We start from the raw sequence: 26,631 nt of genomic DNA, 5'->3' as shown, positions 1-26,631 counted from the left end.
CAGCCATGATCTAATAGAATGGCAGAATAGCTCGATGGGCTAAATGGCCACCTCCTGTTTCTATGTTTCGAATTGGCTGCCGCGTTTGGCCACAAAATACACAGTCACTACACTTTACAGTATATTCTATGATGAAGGCGCTTTGAGACGTTGCGAAGACGTGATAAGGCGCTGAATCAAATGCAGTGATTATTATTATTATTATTATAATTGTTGCAAAACAATTGTGGGAGGGGGAGGGAAAGGGAGGTGTGTGTGTATGGGAAAAAAAATCGTTGTCTGTATGTTTAGACAAGTTGAAGTGGCTTTATAAGCACAGGTTGCCTCTGAGGGATTATTATGAGCAAAACGCTCACTGATAGCTTCCTGATGTCAGGTGATGTGCCCTGAGAGACTGAGTCACTTCTTTCAATTAATTAAGCAGACGGATAAAAATTTTCGGCAGGAATTTTTAAAAATATTTACTTATTTAATTTTTTATGAACTTCCCGTCATTTCCAGTCGTTGCCGCCGCCACGACACGGCCCCGTCTTCTTCTTCTTCTTCAAAAGAAATTAACGTAACGTTTAATTTGCCGACAAAAAACAAGGGCTTCTCCTCAGTTGCAAGTTGCTCACTTAATTAGGATTCTGTTGGGCAGGAAATCGTGAGTTAATTCCCCGCAATTATCGTGGCAGTGATATTAGAACAAATTGCGTGTTGGGGGGCGGGAGGGGAAGACGAGTAACTCTCAGCAATATCCTCAGGAGGTTTCCTCTCGGGGCATCTGCGGCAGTTTGTGTTGGAGCGAGCGGAGTAATTGGTCTCGTGTGGGAGTGGGGGGGTGGGAGTACGTAGTCTTTTCAGCTGACAGTTAAGATAATTTCCGAGTCGGGAAAGAAAAAATGCGTGAAGTCCGGCGAACTGCAGCGACCTCACCGCTATCTCGTGGTGCTGGATTTTTTTTTGGGGGGGGGGGTGAAGAGGAGACGAAGAAAGAGACGAAGACAGAGGGAGATAATAATGATAGTAATAATAATCCTTGCATTTGATACAGCGCCTTACCACGTCTTCGGGTCGTCTCAAAGCGCAAATTACTATTATTATTATATTATATCGTGGGGGTAACTTATCCCTTCAAAAATTGTTTTTTTTTAAAAAATTCGGTCACTCAATCCACAGCTGTTGGCGGGGGATGCTGCCGTGCGCAATTGGCCGCCTCCTTTCGCAAACAAAGTACACAGTCAAGTTCACTTCTCCGTGAAGCTCTTTGAGGCGTCTCGAAGATGCGATGAGGCGCTGCATCGAACGCAAGGATTATTATGATTATTTTCTCAAGGCGCCGTTCGCAACTAGGAAGCCACTCGGTTCGCAAATAGGAAGCAACACGCAGGAAGTTCCTGTCACTTTACAAATGACTGCGAGCCGCGCGGAATTTGAAAGCGATATATTTTATTTTAAAAGGAGCGGATTTGGCAGCCGATAGCCTTGCGCTCAAACCTCCCGCGGCATCACAGACAAGTCCTATAAATAGACTATTTACAGCTCAGCTCCGGCAGAATTCAAGATTAATAGTAGCAGAAAAGCTAGCAATGTTTTTGCCGCTGCTTGAAAACTGCTGGAGGAGTAATACTGGAATGCATCATTGTTGGATAATGACCACAGGGCGACTGGGCAGAGGTAACTGTTATTGCCAGATCGGTTGCAATCTCACAGGAGCAGCTCGAATGTTTTGCGAAGTTAGCTGGTTCAGGAGAAGTCAGACTCCAACTTATGGAGAGAGAGGTACAGAGAGAGAGACAGAGAGCGAGGCAACAACCCAGAAATAATTCTTGGAGCCGGCGTGAAAGAGGTCATAGCCTTTAAGGCAAAAAAAATTGATGATAATTTAATTTTCACATTTGATACAGCGCCTTATCATGTCTTCGAGACTTCTCAAAGCACTTCACAGTGAAGTGAAACATAAAAGGAGAGGTGTTGATCTATTCTGAGGCCTCTCCCCACTGACAATAATAATAATAATAATAATCCTTGGATTTGATATAGCACCTTATCGCAAAATATACTCTAAAGTGAATTGACTGTATATTTTGTGGGAGAAACTCAGTAACCAATTGCTCACAGCTCTTTTCCCCCAGTGCTGCAACAGAGTGCCAGACGACACCATGTCCAAGTCCCGACATGAGGCTTGAACTCAGTACCTTCTGACTCAGAGCCAGGCTGACACACATAATGCCACACTGACCTGCAAGGATTTCACACTGAGAGGCAATCTCAGGTAAGTGTTACAAATATCAGAGGCCTTAAAAACAGTGCAGAATTACACAGAATGTTACAGCTTGGAAAGCAGCCATCCCTGCCGGTGTTTATACTCCACGTAAGCATCCAAACCTACTATTACAATAGTAATAATCCTTGGATTCGACACAGCGCCTGATCACGTGGTCGAAGCGTCTCAAAGCGCTTCACAGATTATACTGTAAAGTGGATTGACTGTATTTTTGTGGGCAAAACATGGCAGCTAATTGCGCACAGCAGCGTCAAACAGCCGTGGAGCGAGTGACCAATTTTATTCGGGGGGAATTGTCGACCAGGACACCGGGAGAGAGAGAGAAACTCCCTTCTCTTTTCGAATAGCACCGTGGGATCTTTAACATCCACCTGAACAGGCAGAGAGGATCTCGGTTTAACGTCTCACCCGAAGGACGGCCACTCCGACAATGTAAACACCCCACCCCCGCATCCTGCCCCCATCCCCACCCCTCACCGCTGCATTGGAGCGTCAGTTTAGACAACGTGATTTCAAGATCCAATGCGGGGCTTGAACCCACAACCTTCTGACTCCTAGGCAGGGATAAAACCAACTGAGACCGATTGACACATGTCCTGAAGCAGCTCACAGCAAATTGGAATCACTTGCTAAGCAACTTGATGCTGTGATGTGGGGACAGTAGGAGGAATATTGTGGAGGGATGAGTTTAGATCTGAAGGGCTTCATCCGAAACGATCTTGTAATGCCTTGATCGTACCTGGTGAGTTTCTTGCTAGGTTCCTCTTACGTCCTATCCAAACCCTCGATATCTGAACCGAGACAACAGGCACAAAAATGCAGCGCGTGATGTGATAATCATCACGGGCGCTAATTCAAATTCCAATCTTTATTTCTTAAACATGTCTGCCACATACATCCACAAACTCCTCCCCTTAACCGCTTGTTACAGAAACAGTGGCGTGCGACTACCGAGAAGCTGAGGCAAGGTGTCAGAGATGCATTCGGCCTACTCATTGTGTAATGGAGGATTGGGCACTGAACACGGCCACGGATCTTTATCTGCCCCGAAATGACGGCTCTCACTCACACGCGCTGATCCTCTGGATGTCTAAATACAGTTAAGCTTTTGAGCATTGCACACAATTAAGTACTTCTACATTCAATTATCATCATTCCTCTACACGTTTCCATTGTTGGTCAGTACATGGTGGGATAAAAAACATGGGATTAACAGCACTTTGTGAAAACCTGTCACACAGCACTTTGTGAAGAACTGTCATACAGTCACTACACATTACAGCAAAAGAATCCTGTAGCTCAGTGGTTAGAGCGCTCGCCTCGCAAGCGAGAGGACCTGGGTCCGATTCCCGGGCAGGGCGACACGTTGGGCAAGTTTCCTTAATCCACGTACACGTCTCTGTTTACGCAGCAGTGAGTAGGAACCCAGTTGTTAGTCGATTGTCGGATTGGTTTTCCGGGGGTAGTAATCTCTTCAAAAAATTGTTTTAAAAATAATTTCGTCACTCAATCCACGACTATTTGTGGGACGTTGCTGTACGCAATTGGCTGCCGCGGTTCACCCACAGTCACTACACCATATGTATGTTCTGAGAAGCGCTTTGAGACCGTCTTAACCATGTGATAAAGGCACTATATCAAATGCAAGGATTAGTGTTATTATTATAAAAGCGGCCTCGCTTTTACGGAAGTTACGACTGTTTCCCCTGATCCTCAGGTGTAACCTTATCAGCTTGTGGTGGTGCTATGTTTGTGTGAGGTGCTGCTCACTGCACCTTGTGTATAATTGGTGGGGGGGGGGGTGTGTGGTTGTGCAGCTAAGGAAGGAAGGAAAGAAAGAAAGAGAAAGAACGAAAGAACGAAAGAAAAAAAGAAAAAAATAAAGAAAAAAAGAAAGAAAGAAAAGACAGACAGACAGACAGAGAGCAAGCAAAGAAGGAGAATTTTTTTTCCTTTTGAGGTGAATTGCAAGTGCGTTCTCACGAGCCAACCTCCAGCGATTGCCTTTGAGGGCGGAAACGGGCCAGTGGTGGTGGCCTCTGGCAGGTGAGTTTACATGAGGTGAACTTCAATCCAACAGCAATCCTGTGGATGCACTCCACACTCCTCTTGGACAGGTGGTCACCAGGGAGGAACAAGGGTGTTCGCTTTTGGGACTGCATTGTGCACTACATTGTTAGTGGGCAGGTGCGGTCTCCCTCGCTGTCTCCCTCTCTCTCTCTCTCTCTCTCTCTCTCTGTCTATCTGTCTCCATATACAGCTGCTTCTTATCCGTGGCTTCATTGTGAATTGGGAATGCTTAGCGTTAGGCCACAAAAGCGAGCTGGCTTGTTTGGTTTAATTGCTCCTGCATCGTTGAGCTCCCACAATAGGGAGTTTCTCTCACTCTGCCTCCACTGTCATTTCTCCCCATTCTGAAAATCAAACAGACGCGCGAATAATACTACCTGAGATACTTTTACTCTTTCCCCTCCCCTCCGCACAGCACTACCACCACCACCCCTTTGCCCACCTAAACTTTACAAAGACAGTTTAAAGAGGAAGTCGGGGAAACTAAAATTCATCCTGGAGTCTGGGTTTGATTCCCGGGCGGTCAGGGTGAAACCTTAGGCAAGTTTCCTCACTCCACAGGCCTCCGTTTACCCAGCAGTAAGCAGGAACTTGCTTTGTTAGTCGGTTGGCGGATCGCGTTTCCGGGGGTAATAAACCCTTCGNAAAAAAATAATAATTTGGCCACTTAATCCACGACTGTTTGTGGGACACCGCTGTGCGCAATTGGCTGCCGTGTTTCGCCCACAAAACATAACATTTACAGGATGTTTGAGACGTCTTACCAACGTTACAAGGCGCTGCATCGAATGCGAGGATTTTTATATTCTTATCCTGTTCTTAGGCTTGAGACCATGACCTACGAATTTTGAAGTGTGCGCAAATTTTTTTTTGTGTGTGGGTGGAAATAAAGCCTTAAATTGGGAGCAGAGTCTCAGCCCTGTGTAAACTCTACTGCCTGCACAACACTGAACGTTTAATACAGAAGGCGAGAGGGAGGGTTACCAACTGAGTCTGGTGAACCAAGCTCTCGTCTGTCTGTTCAGGTGGACGTTAAAGATCCCGCGGCGTTATTCGGAATGGTGGGGGTGTTTCTCTCTCTCTCTCCCCGTGTCTCTGGTCAACAAATCCCACATTTGCTTCACATTTGCTTACGGCTGTATTACCGTATGCAAATCGTCTGTCGCGTCTGTTTACAAAATACCGCATTTAACAGTTGACGGCCGAGTGATAAGATGTTACGTTCTTCTTTTGGTCAGCCGGCTGTCTGAGACACACAGAAAACTATTCAAACCCAGCTGAGAATTCCATGCACCACACCGACACGTGGATACCCCAAAGATAGATCGTTGAAAAGGAAAAAAACGTATTCGGGGCAGGTTGGCAAGAGCCAAGGCTTCGGGGACCTGAGCATTGGAAAAATTGCTGGAGCCTACCCAGCTAAAACTCCATCAAATGCCAGGAATATTATTATTATTATTATTTCTGTCACATCAAGGTGTTACTGTTTTCCTACAGTCAGCAGATGGAGCGGTGTGTGTGTGTTTGCTCAGTCAGGAGCCTATGGAACATATTGCGTTTTTGGGTCAAGCAAATGCGTATAGCACAAGGCCAGAGGAACACGGAGCTCCCATCTCCCATTGCCCTCAAATTGCACTTCAATCCCACGTGTCTGTCTCGCGGACTCAAGGGCCTGAGTTATTTGCCAGCTCTGGATTGCTGAGCTCGGTGAGTAATTTTGTCTGGCGGTTTGATATTCATTACAGAACAGGCCAAGACAGCCAGCACTCGGTGTACTTGACTTTTAACAGCTGGCAAGGCACAGAGGCCCTTCAGCATCCACCCCCGTCCTGCATTTCGCCCAACCCAAACTCAAATCCCACAGGATGAGGGACTAAAGCAAGAGCAAGTTTTTGGTGCCTTGTTTAGCTTCTGACCATGGGCTTCACTCATCTGTTTCACCTGTTGTCTACCCGAGAAGCTCTCAAGCAATTGCAAGTGAAAGTCTGAGTGTAACTAATAATATTTCATTATTTCATATATTTTACGAGGAATATATTTTAATATATACTTTTTGAATACTCATTACTAATTTACTGGCGACTGGTGACATTAATAACATCCTAAAAAATTTCATGGGTACTTTCTGTCAAATGCAGCAACTGCATTAATAATCATTCATAGCATTGTTTGTGAGACATTGCTGTGCACAAGTTATCTGCTGTGTTTGCCTATAAATATGCAGTCACTACACTTCACAGTATAATAATTTGTAAAGGGCTTTGAGGTGTCGTCCTGACATGAAAAGTGCCTACCAGATGCAAGTATTCTAATTTTTGTTACCATATTATTGGGATTCACCTTATCTGGAACTTTTAAAGCCTCTGATGATTACCTAGCAGTAAGTAGGAACCCTGTTGTTAGTCAATTGGCAGATCACTTTCCCAGGAAAATAATTCCTTCCCCCAAAAAAATTTAGGTCAGTCAATCTAAGACTGTTTATGGGACCCTGTTGTGCCCAATTGGCAGCATACTTTACAGTGTATTCCGTGAAGCGCTTTGAGACGTCACAATAAGATGATAAGGCGCTAAATCAAATGCAAAGATTATTATTATTATAAGTGCTCCATGACTTCTGTCCTCCAGTGAGAATGATGCCAGCTGTAATAATCTCTTTTGCAGGCGGCTTTCTGTTTGTTTCAAAAACACCCAACAGTAATAATGCGAAAAAAGGTCTTTTCAGTTCCTCGTTTCACATTTTAAACGGGAATCTGTCTGACACACACACAACCACAACAACTTGCACTTATATAGTGCTCTCCACACAGGGTAGCTTCTCAGAGCCTGACTCCGAGCCGGTGAGTGTGGGGGAGATGATCGTAAGCCACGGTCAAAGAGGAAGGTTTTCAGGCAGGACTTGATAAAGGGGAGAGAGAGGGGGGCAAGGCGGAGGGATTGAGGGAGTGCGTTCCAGAGATTTGGGGCATAGTGGCTGAAAGCGCGACCTCTGATGCTAGGGCACACACACACCTACACATACAGTGTCCACCCCTATAGTGTAATAATCCTCACCAGACGCACAATGCTTTGTGTCCGAATCTCGTAATTGCTTCAGGTGAACTGGTGCCTCTAACTCCCAGTCAAACGGAGTAGCCACTTCAAGCAGTCATAATCATTGTACTTATCACCAGCTGACAGCCCCTTTCATCTCACTCACTCACTCACTCCACCCACTGCCTAAGCCTCTACTCATTGTCTACTATAAAAGTGGGGTGTTGACAAAGATTTGGAGATTTTTCTACCAAGTGGAGGATTCAGCGTTACTTTTCCTCAAGAAATCCCTGAGCAGAAGGTGTCCTAGAATCATAGAATCATAGAGTTACACAGCGCAGAAGGAGGCCATTCAGCCCATCGTGTCTGTGCCGGCTCTTTGAAAAGTGCTGTCCAATTCAATCCCACTCCCCCGCACTCTCCCCATAGCCCTGCAAACGTGTCCTCCCCAAACAATTATCTACTTCTCTCTGAAAAGTTGTTGCTTCCACTGCCCTTTCAGGCAACGCATTCCAGATCCCAACAACTCGCTGTGTGAACAAATTTCTCCTCACCTCCCCTCTGTTTCTTTTAACAACTATTGTATATAGGTGCCCTCAGGTTACCCACCCACCAGTGGAAATAGTTTCTCATTGTTCACCCTAGAATAATCCCAGCTTCTCCAGCCTCTCCCGATAACTGAAGTCCTTCATTCCTGGTATCATCTCGGTAAATCTCCTTTCCACCCTCTCCAATGCCTTGACATTCTTCTTAAAATGTGGTGCCCAGAACTGAACACAGTTTCTAGCTGAGGCCTAATCAGTGTTTTATGAAGGTTCATCATAACTTCCTGACTTTTGTATTCTATGCCACCATTTATAAAGCCTAGTAACCTGTATGCTTTTTTAACAGCCTGGCTCAGTCACTGTGCGTGTGTCAGCCTGGCTCAGTCACTGTGTGTGTCAGCCTGGCTCAGTCACTGTGTGTGTGTGTGTGTCAGCCTGGCTCAGTCACTGTGTGTGTCAGCCTGGCTCAGTCACTGTGTGTGTGTGTGTGTCAGCCTGGCTCAGTCACTGTGTGTGTGTGTGTCAGCCTGGCTCAGTCACTGTGTGTGTGTGTGTCAGCCTGGCTCAGTCACTGTGTGTGTGTGTGTGTCAGCCTGGCTAAGTCACTGTGTGTGTGTGTCAGCCTGGCTCAGTCGCTGTGTGTGTGTGTGTGTGTCAGCCTCGCTGAGTCGCTGGGTGTGTGTGTCAGCCTGGCTCAGTCGCTGTGTGTGTGTGTCAGCCTGGCTCAGTCACTGTGCGTGTGTCAACCTGGCTCAGTCACTGTGCGTGTGTCAGCCTGGCTCAGTCACTGTGCGTGTGTCAGCCTGGCTCAGTCACTGTGTGTGTGTGTCAGCCTGGCTCAGTCACTGTGTGTGTGTGTGTGTCAGCCTAGCTCAGTCGCTGTTTGTGTGTGTCAGCCTGGTTCAGTCACTTGGGCCTTTGCACCCAAGTCAGAAGTTTGTGGGGACATATCAGGACTTTGAAGTCAAGATCTTGGTTGACACTCCATTAATGCTGCGAGAAAGCATTGCATTTTTGGAGGTTGTGTCCTTTGGATGAGATGTTAAACAGTTTCCCCAGCTTATTCAGGTCACTGTTAAAGATCCCATAGCAGAACTCAAAGAGAAGGAAGTTTCTACCGGTGTCCTGGCCAACATTTCTCCCCCTCACCCACCCACCCACCCAGAGAGAATCAGTCATTTTACTTCATGGCTGTTTGTGGGACAAACGTCTCTAAGATACAATCACTGCACGTTTACACATTTCACTCAAGGAATATACAGTCAATTCGTTTCACAGCAAATCCTGTGAAGCTCTGTGAGACGTACTCCTGAGGTAACAGGCGCTGCATCAAAAGAAATAATTATTTATACACTCATAAAATGCACTTGACTGAAGATGAAGAGCCTCGTTATTTAGTGCTATCTCTCCCCCCCCCACATTGTTCAGACCAGTGATATGACAAGCAATTTGTCATATCATTGCCTGCAACAGTGAACGTTGCAGTAGACAAAGTAGACAAAGTACTTATCATCAGAAAAGCAGTTTCACACGAGACACAGGGACAGTCTCTTAGGCTTGTGATAACAACTGTCATTAAAACATAACTCCCAAACCGTCTGCACAGCCCAAGCCAAATATAGCTGAGCTGCAGGTCAACAAGTGGAGTACTGTAGCGTATTGTTGAGAGAGCACTTGCTTCGCAAGTCAGAGGATATGGTTCCCGGCTGGGATGTGTTTCACAGAATATACTGTGAAGGTTGGCTCCAGCCTCATGTTCCTCGGCCCCCTCTGCCCAACCGCTACGCCCCGAATCTCTGGAACTCCCTCCCTCAATCCCAACGTTTTTCCCCCTCCCTTCCTCCTCGCTTTCAAATCCCACCTAAAGACCTTCCTTTTTGATTGTGCTCAAGGTCACCTCCCTCTCCCGCTCCCTCTCTCCCACGGGCTCGTTGTCAGACTCCACCACAGGGACACTATATAAATGCAAGTTGTTGTCGTCGTAAAGTGAATTGACTATATTTTGTTGGTGATATCCAGCAGCCAATTGCGCACAGCAGCGTCCCACAAGCAATCGTGGATTCAAGTGACCAAATTATTATTAGTTATTTATTTTTGAAGCAAATATAACCCCCGGAAAAGCGATCCGCCAATCGACTGACAACAGGCTTCCTACCTATTGCTTGGTAAACAGAGGCGTGTGGAGCAAGGAAACTTGCCAAAAGTTTTCCCCGCCTGGGAATCGAACCCAGGTCCTCAAGCTTGCGAGGCAAGCGCTCTAACCAATCCCCTACAGGACTCCACAGTATTTCCATACTACCTCAGCTCTCCAAAAATAGCATTTCCAGTCTTATATATAATATAACTATCCTTGCATTTGATACAGCACCTTATCACGTCGTCGAGACGTCTCAAAGCGCTTCACAGAATATACTGTAAAGTGAATTTACTGCATATTTTGTGGGCGAAACGCGGCAGCCAATTGGGCACAGCAGCGTCCCACAAACAGCCGTGGATTGAAGTGACCAAATTATTATTTTTTGGGGGGAGAGATTATTATCCCGGAAAAGTGATCCGCCAACCTCCAATCTACTAACAAACCAGGTTCCTGCTTACTGCTGGGTAAACAGAGGGGGTGTGGAGTAAGGAAACTTGCCCAAGGTATCGCCCTGTATTTTGCAGGTGAATAATTCAATTCTACATGTTTCACTGAAAATATAGCCTTGTTGCGCCATTATAATTCATCAGCACAGGCTTTTTGTATGAGATAAACGGGAACTAGCTTTGAACGATCTGTCCTGTACCTGCCTACTGAAAAGGGAAGTGTTTCAGCAGGTTTGATTTGATAACAGCTGCTAGTCTGTCGGTTGACTCTGCATACCCTCTATTACCACCGAGATGGGTATCTTTAACATGTGTTTGGCAAATGAATGGCCAGATTAGATGAGTAATGAATACCACAGGACTTTTTTTTGATCCTGAAATAATTTTGATCTGAAGTTATTCGATCTGTGTGTGTGTGTTTTTCTCTTTCTCTCTCTCTCTCGCTGTCTCTGTCTCTGGCATGAGCCATGTTGCCGAAATGACTTCAAAGACCACTTTGATTCTGCGCTTTAATCCAATGACAGATGTATGAGGTTTGGTTTTGGTTCACTTGATGGGGATTTATGAGGTAAGCAAATTACCCTTGCAGGTAAAGTCATATTACATTCTAACACCCTCCCTCCCTCCCTCCCTCCTTCCTCTCTCTCTTTCTTTCTCTCCCTCTTCTTTATGCGGTCTGAGGCCAAGAACCACATCAAAGCGCACTCCCTGCACAATACCTTTATACATCGCACAGCCTCCGGTTGGAAGGCAGTTAAAGAGGCAGGACAGACCACCCCCCCACCCACATCCAGACCCCAAATAAGGCGTCTATTGTAGGTGCGGAGGCTGCAAGGCGATTATCTCAGTTACCAGGTGCCAACGGTTGGCTTTTATTGTGTGGTCGGGGTGCATTCAATCAACTTGTTGATCAGTCGAGGTTTCTGGTTTCCCTCGGGTCACAGCTCATTGCCCCAAATGCTTATTCAACGACAGATGATGTGGATTCAAGCCTAATCCTGCCTCCAGCTTGACCCTCGTGCCTTCCGTCCCACCATCGCGCTTTCAGCTCTTCCTCTTCACCTCACCACCTTCATCCCCATCTTCAGGTCGCGCCTGAAGATACCTTCCTCTTCGACTGTGCTTACAGTTGCCTCCCCAGCTTGTCATTGTGCTCTCCACTGTCAAGCACTCTGGGACGCTACCCAGCGTGAGGATTTACTGTGAAGTGTAGTGACCGAATTCTGCAGGTTAAAAATACTTTGAGCGCAGGTGTTTGAAGCGTGGAAGAGACTTGGGAGTCTTGAGGCCAAGCTTCAATATTAAAGAGTTAAAGAGAGAAAACAGAGAGTAATAATAATAATAATCCTTGCATTTGATATGTTTTCGAGACGTCTCAAAGAGCTTCACAGGATATACTGTAAAAGTGAATTGACTGTATATTTTGTGGATGAAACACGGCAGCCAATTGCGCACAGCGGCGTCCCACAATTATTAGGATTGAGTGACCAAATTATTATTTTATTTTTGAAGTGATTATTACTCCCAGAAAAGTTATCTGCCAATTGACTAACAACTGGGTACCCACTTACTGCTGGGTAAATAGAGGGTATGGAGGAAGGAAACCTGCCTAAGGTTTCGCCCTGGCCGAGAATCAAACCCAGGTCCTCTCGCTTGCAAGGCGAGTGCTCTAACCACTGAGCCACAGGGCTCCACCTGGAATCAGACCTGCAGTGAGCTGGCAAGGAGCCAGCACCGACTCGATGGGCCGAATGGCCTCTTTTTGTACTGTACGATTCGATGATTCTGTGAGGAAAACTTGAGAAGATTTTGCACGTTCCTGGTTACTTAAGGTTTCTGATGGCTTAAGATCTCTTCAGAAGGAGAAGTCACTATCAGAAGTGTGGACAGCCAGACAATTAAATTAGAAAGCTACATTTTAATCCAAACATCTGCTAACCGTTAATAATGGTTTCATTAAGCGATTACCTGGCTTGTCACATACCCAACTAAGGTCACCTCTGATGGATTCTCTGCATAACGACCTCTTAACTAGTCAGTGTTAGTCCCAATTTGACAACATCAGCATAACGGGCCGTAACTTGGAATTCACCGCTGAGTATTTTCTCGGCAGAACTCTGTGCCGCATCTGGGTACCAATGTTCACCTACCAAAGATATGGTCAGTATACCGTGTAGTCGGTCTGTGAAGCACTTTGAGACTTTGAGTGACTGGAACGAACGCTGGGTTTTTAAGCCCTACCCTTCCAGTCTCTCAACGCACTCAGCTTTCTCTCACCTCCGTAACATCTCCTGCCTCTGGTGTTCCCGCACTCCCACACACCCTCCCCCTCCCCCCAGTCTGCCGAGACCCTCATTCACTCCTTCATCACGTCCAGGCTTAACAATGCGAATGCTGTGTTAATGATCAATAATAATCCTTGCGTTTGACACAGCGCCTGATCGCGTCTTCGAGACGTCTCAAAGTGCTTCACAGAACACGCAGCAAAGTGAATTGACTGCGCATTTCGATACAACCGATGAGGACTGGACAGACTGAGGAGCAGACACTGCAGTCACCACAACACCTCCACCCTGCTGGAAAAATCCCTGATTAAAACTTCTGCCTCTTAAATCGTAATCACTCTTGAAAGATTACTTTAATCGTAATCACTCTTTAGATTTATATTACGATTATTCACATGTAAAGGCATGACGCAACGACAAGAGAGGCTCCTTGAGTATAGGCCACGGTATCTGGATCTCACACAACCCGTCGCAGGAATTATGGTGGATCAATGATTTAAAGGGACAGTCAGAAACATGACACTCTCGAACATATTTCTTTCAACGGCTTCTCCAAATCGCATGAGAATTAAGAATGGTTGCCGGGGTCAAATAGTGGAATTGATTAAAGCCAGGCCACCTCTTTGAGACAGCATATCGTCCAGAGGCACTAACAGGAGCCCCTCCATCATGCCCTTGCACCTCCCTACCTCTCCGATTTGCTTACACCTGTTGCCTCCGCTCAGGCTGGCTCTGGCCTCCTGTTCATCCCTCGCTCACTCCTCCACTCCACCATCGGAGGTCGTGCTTTCAGCCACTGCGCCCTGAAACTCTGGAACTCTCTCCCTCAATCCCTCCGCCTCGCCCCCTCCCTCCCCACCTTCAAATACCACCTTCCTTTTTGATCATCCTTACAGTCACCTCCCCCCTCCCTCCCTCTCCCCCTGGCTCAAGATAAATAATAATAATAATCCTTACATTTGATGTAGTGCCTTATCACGTCTTTGAGACGTCTGAAAGTGCTTCACAGAATATACTGTAAAGTGAATTGACTGTATATTGTGTGGACGAAATGAGGCAGCCAATTGCACACAGCGGCGTCCCACAAACAGTCATGGAACGACAAAATTATTATTATTTTTTTGTTGGGATTATCACCCCTTGGAAAAGCGATCCACCAATCGACTCAATCAACGACTGTTTGTGGGACGCTGCTGTGTGCAATTGGCTACTGGGTTTCGCCCATAAAATATACAGTTAATTCACTTTACAATCTATTCTGTGAAGAGCTTTGAGACGTCTCGAAGACGTGATAAGACGCTATATCAAATGCAAGGATTATTATTATCATTATTATTATTAGCTGTGGCTGATTTCCACAACCCACAGTCCCCTGACCGGTCCCTCTACGCCCATTTAGGAAGCAAAAAGAAAACACTTTAACTTGTTTTTCCTTTTTAATGAAAAGCGATCTTGCATTTGAGAGGTTGACGGATTTATTTAGTCAAGAAAAAACAAATTTAAAAAACGCTCTATTTACCTGCAGATATAGCATTGAAAGGAGCTCTCTTTATGCATCCCACGCTGTGTCTGCTAACTGGAGAGCAACTGTGCTTGTCTGGAGTATTATTTCAGACCGTCCAGAATTTGACAATTTGTTCAATTCAGCCTCAAATTTGAAGGCAGTTCCCTGCAGTTCTTACCAAAGCCTTTTAATGAAGGCCATATTTGAGACTTTTGCCAATCTCTGTTGAGAATGATTTCACATCACTGTGTTATCACAACAACAACAACCACCACAACAACTTGCACTTATGAATGTGCCAATGACGGAGCCTGACACCAAGCCGGGTGGAGGGAGGAGGTGACTGTAAGCACGGTCACAGAGGAAAGTCTTCAGTTGTGACCTATAAAGCTGGGGCAAAGTGGAAGGATTGGGGGTGAAAGCATTAAAGCTTTGCGATGCGATGACTGAAAGCACGACAAAAAGTACAATTTTATTTTAATGAGTCCAGTGTCCTGGCCTCAACCATCCTCCCTGGCAACCAGTTACAGTTGTTAATTACCCTCCTGGTATCTGTCCTGAAATTTCTCTTTGCACCTCTATACCTACATCAATAACAACAATAATTTGCATTTACACAGTGTAGTGTCCTAGAGGGCTCGACAGTGGCGGAACATGATTCTGAGCCGAGGGGGGAGAGAGAGGTGTGACCGTAGGCACGGTCAAAGAGGAAGGTCTTCAGGCCCGACCTGAAAATGGGGAAGGAGGAGGCAAGGCGGAGGGATAGAGGGAGAGTGATCCAGAGTTTCGGGGCGTAGCAGCTGAATGTGCGGCCACCGATGGTGGAACGGAGGGCACGAGGGACAAGCATGAAGCTGGAGCTAGTCGAGCGGAGGTAACGGGTAGCAAAAACAACAACAAAATTACATTTATATAGCAGGTTGGGGAATAAGCGGGTTGGCGAGGGAGGGAGGTGCCAGGGCACGCAGGGATTTGAAGATGAGTGTGAGGATCTTCAAATCGATGTCCTCTAGTTCTACTAATCTTAACGTATTGTTTTGTGTTTACTTTTAAATCCAATTTAGAATTTTGATACATCTCTTAAACTCAACTGCTCGGGGAATTTGTGTGTTATGATCTACCAAACTCAAACCCCATCTTCATTTGATATATTAAATATGAAAGGATTGCTTTTCCGGGGGTAATAATTCCTTCAAAAAAATAATAAATTGGTCACTTCAATCCACGACTGTTTGTGGGATACTGCAGTGCACAATTGGCTGCCGCGTTTCACCCACAAAATATAGTGTCAATTCACTTTACGGTATATTCTGTGAAGTGCTTTGAGACGTCTCGAAGACGTTTTGCTATTCTAATACAAAGATTATTATTATTATAGTTATGTGTTGCAAATATTATCCAAATATCAACTCCCTCTCCCCTCCAACCCTGGGAAATAAAAGGTCTTAAATCCCTTGGATTGGGTTGCGAGGTTAAATTTTTGATTAACACATTGTTAGTTCACCTAATGGGATCTGTTTTCCATCGAAGCTCAGATTGGCGTGTTGAAAGGTGGCCAGTCTTAATCGCTGTGTTGAATGGGTCAGGGACTTTTCCTAACCAATATCTGGAGTGTGCCAGACATCAGCACAAAGCTGGCCAGGATTTGATACTAAATTGGCATCGTCAGTGAGGGAGGTCACCAGAACAGCTGGAGTCAGACTTGGAGAAATTGGGTTGTGTAGAAAATGGAGTAAGGGGGTTATTTTACTGCATTTGAGATTAAGGAACAAAGTTGGAACAAAGAGAGCTTTCAGCCACACCTGACCCTGCTGTGTGCTGTACCTTACTTTTTAGCGTGTTGATGTTAACACTGGGTACGTATCAAGAGCGCAAAAGTGTTCTGTTTCCCACCAGTGGTATTCCTCCCATTGATGAGGGCAAAACATTTCTTCCCCTTCACCCCACTCCACCAAAATTATAAATCACAATTACATGCATAACACTTGGCTTTAAAGAAATCCTACCAACATACCTTGTTGGATATTGTACACTCCTCCAGGGTACTGTAATTTTCTTACATAAAATGTGTTATTGCTTCCTGTTGGATTTGCTAACACTTGCAGTACGGTTTACATTTATGCAGTGCTCTCTCATCGGGATGACGTCTCAATGCACTTAATCAGCCAATTTTAAAAGCCTCTGATTACATCAACTTTGAAGACGCCCATCTGATCTGATACTCCAATGGAGCACAGTAATAATAATAATAATCCTTGCATTTAATATAATAATCCTTGCATTTGATATAGCGCTTTTCACGTCGGGAGGACGTCCCAAAGCGCTTCACAGAACACACTGTAAAGTGAATTGACTGTATATTTGTGGGCGAACGCGGCAGCCAATTGAGCACAGCAATGTCCCACAAGCAGTCGTAGATTGAAAATGACCAATTTATTATTGTTTTTGGTTTTGGAGGGATTATTATTAGGCTCTGTGTGGAGTAAGGAAACTTGCCCAAGGTTTCGCCCTCTGCCTGGAATTGAACTCAGGTCTCTCGCTTGCAAAGTGAGTGCTCTAACCACTGAGCTACAGGACTTCACAATATATAGCGCCTTATCATGTCTTATCATGTCTTTGAAGACGCCCATCTAATCTGATACTCCAATGGAGCACAGTAATAATAATAATAATCCTTGCATTTGATATAATAATAATAATCCTTGCATTTGATATAGTGCTTTTCATGTCTTCTAGACATTTCAAAGCGCTTCACACGATACACTGTAAAGTGTAGTGATTGTATGTTTTGTGGGCGAAAAGGGACAGCAGTGTCCCACAAACACTCGTGGATTGTGTGTCCAAATTATTGTTATTTTTTTAAGGGAATATTACCACTGCAAAAGCAATCTGCCAATCGACTAACAACCGGGTTCCTACTCACGGCTGAGTAAACAGAGGCGCATGGAGTAAGGAACCTTTTTTTTTGCCTAACGTTTCACGCTGCCCAGGAATTGAACCCAGGTCTTCTCATTTGCAAGGTGAGTGCTCTAACCACTACGCTACAGGATGCAAGTACAGTAATTAGGAAGCACTTTGATGCTGTTCTTTGGATTCAACATTAAGCCAAGGTCCTGCTTTTTCAGATGGACATTAAAGATCCTATGACACCAATTCATTAAGAGGCGTTTGTCCCACCAGCACCCTGGCCAACAATCCTTCTAGTTTAAATCAGTCATTCACATCATGGAAATTTGTGGGACATCACCAGTGGCTCAATCCCGCCATTGTTCAGCGCTCCGAGACACTATCCTGTGTAAAGGGCGCAATACAAATGCAAGTTGGTGTTGTGTAAATGTTTGCCATGTTTGCCTGGAAAACAACAGTCTCTTGCACTGGACAGCAATTAACTGCAAAGCGATTTAAGACATTTTCATGATATAGGCTTCATATCAAATGAGAGGATTATTATGGTAACTATCATCTGCCTTTCATTATTCTTGGCCAAGAGACACATTCTTTGGGATTTTGGAATGAGTTGCCTCCTGCAATAAAATAACACTCGAATCTTTCATCGTTAGAACAAAATAAAAACTGCTGAACCCGGCACCTCAAAGCAACGCACATGTGTTTGTTTTGCGAGTTGCATTCGCTCTGGCAATGGGTATTAAATTATTCAAATTCTTCAAGATGTGGGCGTCAGCCTGGCTCAGTTGGTAGCACTCTCACCTCTGGATCAGAAGGTTGTGGGCTTTGATCTTTTATTCCAGGGGAGCTTTTTGGAGAGAGCTGCATTGTCGGAGGTGCCTAAATTCGGTTGAGACCTGAAGCCAAGGTCCCATCTGTTGCCTGTTCAGGTGGACATTAAAGGGAGTTTCTCACAGTATCCAAGCCAACATTCCTGCAGATCAAATTGGTCATTCACTCCAGTGGAGGCCTGTAACTCAGTGGTTAGAGCATTCGACTCGCAAACGGGAGGACCTGGGTTCGATTCCCGGGCAGGGCGAAACGCTGGGCAAGTTTCCCTACTCCACATTCCTCTGTTTACTTAGCAGTAAGTAGGAACCTAATAGTTAGTCGATTGGCGGATCGCTTTTCCAGGGTCCCTTCACCGAAAAAAATAATAAAAAATAAATAGTAATAATAATTTGGTCACTCAATCCACAACTGTTGGTGTGCAAACGGCTTCCGCGTTTCGCATACGAAACACACAGTATATTCTGTGAAGAGCTTTGAGACGTCTAGAAGACCTGATAAGGCGCCAAATCAAATGCAAGGATTATCATTATAGCTATTTATGGGACATTGCTGTGTTGCCATGATCACCGACAAATACAGTTATTAAACTTTACAGTAAATCCTTTGAAAGGTGTTATAACGAGATGAAGGATTATTGTTATATTATCATTGGGATACTAGGAACAAGATTTATGTCTTACTACAAGATACAGCTGGCAGCTTTTCAGCATGTTTCTCAGCCCATTGTTCTACCAGATATGTGTATTGTACAGGACTAGTTCATTGTACCAGGCATAACATGTCCGGACGTCCATAGAGATGTGGTATTGTCCTGAAATATTTGTGCTCTTGCTCTGAAGTTGTTAGCATGGCTCAGTCGTTAATACTCTTGGATCTGAATACAAAAGGTGGTAGAAATCTGGAATTCTCTGCCCCAAAAGGCCTTGGATGCTGGATCCATCCGCACTTTCAAGAGTGAGGTTGATAGATTTTTGGCAGGTCAAGGGATTAAAGGGATATGGGGAGAAAGTGGGAAATTGGAACTGAAAGGCTTAGTTGAGGTACAGATCAGCCGTGATCAATTTAAATGGTGGAACAGGCTTAAATGGCTGAATGGTCTCCTCCTATTCCTCTGTTCCTATGAATCAGAAGATTGTGGTTCTAGCCCCATGTCAGGATTTTGAGCTCATAGTCTAGGCTGCCACTCCAGTGCATTGCTGGGGGAAGCATTACATTGTCAGAGGTGCTAATCCTCCGAAAAGACTCTAATCCGAGGTCCTGTCCTACCTGTTCGGGTAGCGCTACTTGAAAAGAGAAGGGCGATCACAGTAAAGTCCTGTTTGTTGGGACACTGTTAGACATCCCAACAAAGTAATTGCGGAAAATCCATTCATTTGGAAATTGGTTCTGCTCCCAAAGGAAGAACGAATTGAAAAATTTTCCACAATTCTGCACAATCTTATTAAATTGAACGGTCTTATAGGCGAAGACGAGGTGGAATTTCAGGCCTGAGGAATCAAGCCAGGGTCTTTGGTGAGTTTGATTCAAAATTTCACCCGAGAGTGCAACTGACTCATGGTGGGAGTTGATGTGGATTGACATTGAAAGAGCTTTGCAATGGAATAACCAGCTCCGTACTTGGGGGAGCAGGACACAAAGCAATTTGATTGCACTGTTTATTCTGCTGTTGGAAGAAAACCAAGAAATGTTCGTCTAAGCTAACGGTAGTGGTCTTGGAGACTGAGGTTAGGGACTGATGTTCCTTGCGCCACAGAGATTATGTTGCTGGTTGGCACAAATTGCATGGGGATGGCCTGAAGTCATTGGAAAATCAGAGAGTGAGAGAGAGAGAGAGAGAGAGAGAGAGACACACACATACACACACACAGGCAGAAAATCCCAAATGCAGAGAAAGAGATAATAAGCACAACCTGCATTTACACAGCGCCCCTCACACAGGATAGAGTCCCAGAGGACTTGCTTGACAGTGGCTGAGCATGACTCCGAGACGGGGGGAAGTAGGGGAGGTGACCGTAGGCACAGTCAAATAGGAGGGTCTTCAGGCACGACCTGAAGATGGGGAAGGAAGTGGCGAGGTGGAGGGATAGAGGAAAAGTGTTTCGGGGTGTAGCGGCTGAAAGCGCGGCCAGGATAACATAACCTCAAGAGCAGCAAGTCTGGCAAAGAGAGAATGAAAGAGAACAAGAGGGAGTGAAGAAATAGTCTGAGGAACAACAACTTGTATTGATGATCCTCCTTTCTGAACGTGAAGAAACCTTAGATGGAATAAAAAAGTAAGGAACGAATAAGCAAGTGGTAATGGTGGCTGTATCTGCATTCATGGATGTGTGCGCGTGTCTTTTCAGATCATATGCACACCTTTTACATCGTAATAACAATAATCCTTGCATTTGATGCAGCTCCTTATCGCATCTTTGAGACGTCTCAAAGAATATACTGTAGAGTGAAATGACTGTGTGTTCTGTGGGCAGAGCGTATCACATGTCACTTACATTTACAGATGCAATTTGTTTTCACGCCCTCTGCTCCTCCAGAATGGAAAAGGAATACAGCAACAACACTACATATCAAATGCAAGGATTATTATTATTATAATTTAGCTCAATCCACAGGGCACTCACTGCCCATCAGTTCACCAACATCCCCCATCGCCATTCAATTCGTCCCATAATATCATTAGCATTTGACTGTCTAAACTAATCAAGAGAAACAGACAGAGAGAAAAAAACACTACTTGGTTCTGTGTCAAAAGTCAAACATCTAGCCTGATGCAGGGCTGGCGTTTCCTGCGTAATCAGAGTGGCCGTCCTTCGGATGAGACGTTAAACCAAGAAACCCCATCCGCTGGTTCAGGTGGACGTTAAAAAAATCCCATGGCACTGTTTGAAAAAAGAAGGAAGTTTCTGTCGGTGTCTGGACCAACAATCACCTTCAGATAAAATTGCTCATTCACTTTGTGGTGCATTGCTATGCGCAAATTGCCTACAAATACACAGCCACTACACTTTGCAGTAAATCCTGTGAAGTGCTTTGAGACATCTTCCCGCCAAGGTAGCCAATTGTCCATAGCAGTGGCCCACAAATAGTTGTGGAGTAAGTGACCAAATTATTATAATTACTATTTTTTAAAAAAAGGATTATTACCCATGGGAAAGTGATCCGCCAATCAACAAACAACAGGGTTCCTATTTACTGCTACGTAAACAGAGGCGTGTGGGGTAAGGAAACCTGCCTGAGATTTTGCCCTGCCTCGGGAATCAAACCCGGGTCCTCTCGCTTGTGAGGCGAGCGCTCTAATCAATATGCTGCAGTACTCCACATAACTAACTGAACGCACATCGGCAGTTTAGTTTATTGTGTGAAGTGCTTTGGGACTTCTCAAAGATGTGGTCAGGTGGTATATCAAATGCAAGGATTATTATTGTTATTATTAATATTATTAGTTATAATAGGACCCAGGGAGCCTACGGCTCTGTGTGGTTCAGTTTCACACTGAGCGGTGGGTGGATTATCTGTTGTGGTGTCATTGTTACCAGCCCCATAATCCATGCAAACCAATGAAAGGTTTCTTCAAAGCCAAATCAGATGCCAAGTCCATGCGAGAAGAAGCCTTTCAGAGTCTGGTCTGTTATCCGTTGCAGTCCTTGTGTTATCTATTCTCTTGTCAATCGTATGAATGCTGAGCCCTGATATCCTTCTTTTATCTTATCTGCAAGCTGCTTCCTTCATATGTATCTTATTCATCTATTGCACTTGACTTTTTTCCACCCCCACACAATGATCAGTGCGCCTCAGCTGGTAACACTCTTGTCTGTCGGTTACACGGTGGTCCCACGACTCCAACGATTTGCATATTTCCTGCAGTAATAACAATAATAATAATAATAATACTTGCATTTGATGTAGCGTCTATTCACCCAGGAACCCGGTTGTTAGTCAATTGGCAGATCGCTTTGCCGAGGGTAATAATTCCTTAAAAAATAATAATTTGGTGACTCAATCCACGACTGTTTGTGGGACGCTGCTGTGCGCTATTGTCTGCTGCGTTTCGCCCACCAAATATACAGTCAATTCACTTTAGAGTATAGTCTGTGAAGCGCGTTGAGATGTCTCGAAGACATTATAAGGTGCTGTATTAAATGCAAGGATTATTATTATTATATTCATGTCATTGAAATGTTTTACAGAATATACTGTTAAGTGGATTGACTTGACTGTCAGTATTTTGTGGGTGAAACCCAGCAGCCAGTTGCACACAGAAGCTTACCACAAACAACCACGGAGTTAGGAATTTGCACATTTCACGTTCACAGAACATCTCAAAAATACTTTACAAAGACAAGAGATGGTGAGATTTTGTTCGAGCTTGATGTGAAGAGGTGCTGGCCGGAGCTGAGGGGAGCCTCAGTCTTGCCCACGTTGGGAACTTTGAGCTCATGGTATGACGAGCTCACAAAATGCATAGTCACTCCACTTTACAGTAGATCCTACAGAAAGCTTTGAGACATCCTCCTGATGTGAAAGTTGCTGCATCAAATGTAGGGATTATTATATTTTTGCTGTAGGCTAACGTTCCAGTGCGTTACTGGGGGGAGGCACTGGAATTTCAGGGACAAAATCCTTTAGAATGAGACATTAAACCGTGCTCCTGTCTGCCTGTCCACGTTAACAGTAATCCTTGCATTGCAGGTGAATGTCAATAATCCTCTGGTACTATCTGAAGAGGGTGCACTGGTCAATAGTACTCCAAACTACTTGATTGCTGTTTGTGGGAACTTGTGCTGCCTCTTACTGCAAATACACAGTCAGCAATTATCTGTGCTATTACAACGTTACGGGAAGCGGTAAAAATAGCTTTGGATAAAGTGGGACTGAAAGGATCGCAGTCCGTGACCCATTTGTAAGGGACATAATAATGTGCGGTCGTACAGCATATGAAATGAATGAACAATATTACCCGGAGTATTGTGTATTGGGAAAATAGGTAGAAACTCTCTCTCTTTTCAAATTCTGTCATAATAATAATAATAATCTTTGCTTTTGATATAGCGCCTTATCATATCTTTGAGACATCTCAAAGGGATTCACAGAATATACTGTAAAGTGAATTGACTGTGTATTGTGTGGGTGAAACTGCGGCAGCCAATTGTGCACAGCAGCGTCCCACAAATAGTCGTGAATCAAGTGACAACATTTTTTTTAAAGGGATTATTATTCCCAAAAAGTGATGCGTCAATCGACTAACAACCGGGTTCCTACTTACTAGTAGGTAAACAGAGGTGTCTGGAGTATTGAGCCCAGGTCCTCTCACTTGCGAGGCGAGTGCTTTAATCCATGCTCTGCAGGACTTCACAAGCATAAAGTTGTTGGTTTGATTTCCTTGTAAAATCCCTCATGAGTGGTCACAGGCCGTGGCCCCATGAGGCAGTTTATCCAGACCTATTTTACAAACACCCTAAGCATGTGGATAATCTTTGCCTTAAGGACAGTGAAGAAGCCAGTCACTTTTGTAATTATTTAAGAGCAAAGTTGCTTGAAAGGTGGCTTTTGTGTTCGTACAAAAAAAGGCAGAGGGGCTGCTTTACAAGGCAGGTATCAGGATATAGGCTGTTGATCATTGTGCAGGAATGCGTGGCAAGGCTGTTTGGCCCTACATTAGACACAGCAGCTGTGGTAATCATTCCACCCACCTACAATCCATTGCAGAGATTCATTGAGTGGGCGAGACTCAGTTGTGATGGGGGTGGGGTGGAGAGAGCGAGAGAGGGGGAGGTGTGGGGGTGTGTGTGTGGGGGTGTGGGGGGTAGAGGATAGACGAAAGCGACTGGTATCTTCTGCATTCAAATCCATCCCTCAGACAGTATTCCCCGGACACCTCAACTAATACAGACTTTAACAACACTGAAACAATGACGAAAAACTCCTACCCCCACCCCACCACTGCCCCCACCCAGCAGATTGCTAAAAACTACACATACAAAAGAAAATACCAGAACAATATATCGTGTGTAGATGTGAGGAGAGGGGAGACGTGACTGATGAGGCAGTCATGGCTGGACATATTATAATTCCTGAAGATATGTTTAAGCAAGTTATGTCTCGATGCTAATTGTTCCCGTTGTCTAGACATTTGATGATATTACTGCATGCTGCAGCTATGCAGCGGCCCTCTGTTTGTCACATTTTCCGTGGCACTCTGCCTACACGTTTCTGCTTCAGTGGGCCTTGTTTGCTTTCACAGACTCTCTCTCCTCAGTTCCATCTTTTTTTCAGGAGCAAACAGGCTAACAGAATACCAAGGGTCGAGGAAAAGAATTAAGCTCGCAGATACGGGTGCAATTTAAACTCAAAATTCCCGGGCAGGGTGAAACGTTGCCTTAAACGTTTCCTTAAAAACCAACACACCCGCCCCCGTTTACCCAGCAGTAAGTAGGTTGTTAGTCGATTGGCAGATCGCTTTTCCGAGGGTAATAATTCCTTCAAAAAAAATAATTTGGTCGCTCAATCCATGACTGTTTGTAGGACAATTGGCTGCCGCCAGTAAACATTTGTGCCATCCCCTGAGCTCCAACAAGCAATTATCCACAACTACCCAAGGTGTCTGCCATCTAATAATAATAATCCTTGCATCTGATACAACGCCTTATCACATCTCCGCAATGTCTCAAATAATAATAATAATAATCCTTGCATTTTTCTGCGCTTTTCACGTCGGGAGGACGGCCCAAAACGCTTCACAGAACACACTGTAAAGTGAATTGACTATATTTGTGGGCAAACGCGGCAGCCAATTACGCACAGCAATGTCCCACAAACAATCATAGATTGAAAATGACCAATTTATTATTGATTTTGGTTTTGGAGGGATTATTATTAGGCGTATGGAGTAAGGAAACTTGCCCAAGGTTTCGCCCTCTGCCTGGAATTGAACTCAGATCTCTCGCTTGCAAAGTGAGTGCTCTAACCACTGAGCTACAGGACTCCACGCTCAAAGCGCTGCAAAGAGAATTGACTGTATATTTGTGGGCAAAAAACGGCAGCCAATTGCACACAGAAACGTCCCACAAACAGTCGGAGATTGAAGTGACTGATTTATTATTATTTTATTAGTTTTTTTTCTTCTACAGGTTTTGCTGGTTGATCTCGTTGACTTGATATATAACCCCCAGGTATGTTACATCATGTCTCCAGTTCAGGGATCATGAGCTGTAGAAGCACTCTCACTTTCTGAGTCAGATGGACATGGGCTTAATCTCCCTCTCCAATGGGACTTTGATTTTCACAACGTCGAGACCGACACTCCAATGAAACACTTTGGGGGAGAACAAAACTACAGTTCTTTCTGGAGGGACATTAAATATCCTGCTGAGCTATTTGAAGCTGAGCCAGGCTGATACTCGAGAGAAAAAACAAAAATCTGAAATAAAAACAGAAGTGGCTGGGAAGACGCAGCAGGTCAGGCAGCATCTATGCAGAGAGGAAAGTGAGTTAACGTTTCAGGTCGATGACCTTTGGTCAGAACGGAGTCCTGTAGCTCAGTGATTAGAGCACTCGCCTCACAAGCCCCCGGTAGGGCAAAACCTTTGACAAGTTTCCTTACTCAACACGCCTGATAATAACCCCTCAAGAAAAAAAATAGTAAATTGGTCACTTCAATCCACGACTGTTTGTGGGACGCTCCTGTGCGCAATTGGCTGCTGTTTTTTGCCCACAAATATACAGTCAAGTCACTTTACAATATATCCTGTGAAGCGCTTTGAGACGTCACAAAGATGAGATAAGGCACTGTATCAAATGCAAGGATTATAGACATGAAATGTTAATTAATTTTCCTCTCTCCATAGATGCTGCCTGACCTGCTACGTGTTCCAAGCGACTTCTGTTTTTAATGACACCCGAGAGACGTGGGTGCATGTGTATAGAGTGAGCCATTCACAGTAGGGTAGGTTTTCAGGTCTGCAACTAATTTGGTTGTCAGAGACGGGACCCAACACAAGCTGATTTGTTCCGAAGAGATCTTTTAGATAAACAGCTCCTGTTAAAACATTCTGAACAAGAAGAGAAGCAAAATACACAGTTTCTGTTTTGTAAGAAGCAAGTGAAACAAAAAAAAGAGGCAATGCAGTATTTAATTTCTGTACAGTTCACATATTTCTTAATAATTGATGAGCTTCTCTGAGCCTCAGGTTAGATGATGTTCTTAGTTTACTAATTATTTCAAATGCCGAAGCTTTTTAATGTGTCCGACTTGGCTTTTGACCATTTTATCACGTGGTAATGCAAATCTTATTGCGGTGTGAATCTCCATCCAGCAAATGTGGTTTGAGTGCTATGGCTATTTGCCTATCCAACAGACATAGACATATGTTAGAGTAAAGAGTAATTCATTGTTTTGGAATCAACTGTTTAACGTGTCCGAAGCATTTATTTATAAAACAGTGTTACTGGACCAGGCCATGATTCACTAACTGGCAAGACTGGAGAAGTGTGTGTGTTTGTGTGAGAGAGGAAAGGATTGAGAATTTCGCTCTTATAGGGCAAAACCTCAGGCAAGTTTCTTTACTCCACACACCTGTGTTTACCAAGCAGTAAGCATGAACCCATTTC

The 26,631-nt window shown here is 44.6% G+C and overlaps 1 long non-coding RNA gene across 2 annotated transcripts; it reads left to right on the top strand.

Annotated features, from left to right (window-relative positions):
• Nucleotides 1-1,543: 1,543 nt before the first annotated feature.
• LOC103186756 lies at nt 1,544-25,252 on the top strand. 2 transcript variants are annotated; one of them, XR_488812.2, is made up of 3 exons: nt 1,544-1,659; nt 2,104-2,257; nt 25,152-25,252. It is a non-coding gene; the product is annotated as an uncharacterized LOC103186756 (long non-coding RNA). The 2 variants fall into 2 exon arrangements; XR_006085070.1 differs by lacking the exon at nt 25,152-25,252 and adding an exon at nt 3,201-3,542.
• The last annotated feature ends 1,379 nt before the right edge of the window (nt 25,253-26,631 follow it).

The sequence above is a fragment of the Callorhinchus milii genome, unplaced genomic scaffold (assembly GCF_018977255.1).
Source record: "Callorhinchus milii isolate IMCB2004 unplaced genomic scaffold, IMCB_Cmil_1.0 Scaffold4, whole genome shotgun sequence".
Taxonomy (NCBI): Eukaryota; Metazoa; Chordata; class Chondrichthyes; order Chimaeriformes; family Callorhinchidae; genus Callorhinchus; species Callorhinchus milii.
The sequence above is the reverse complement of the archived record's forward strand: the minus strand, read 5'-3'. Positions and strand labels throughout refer to the sequence as shown.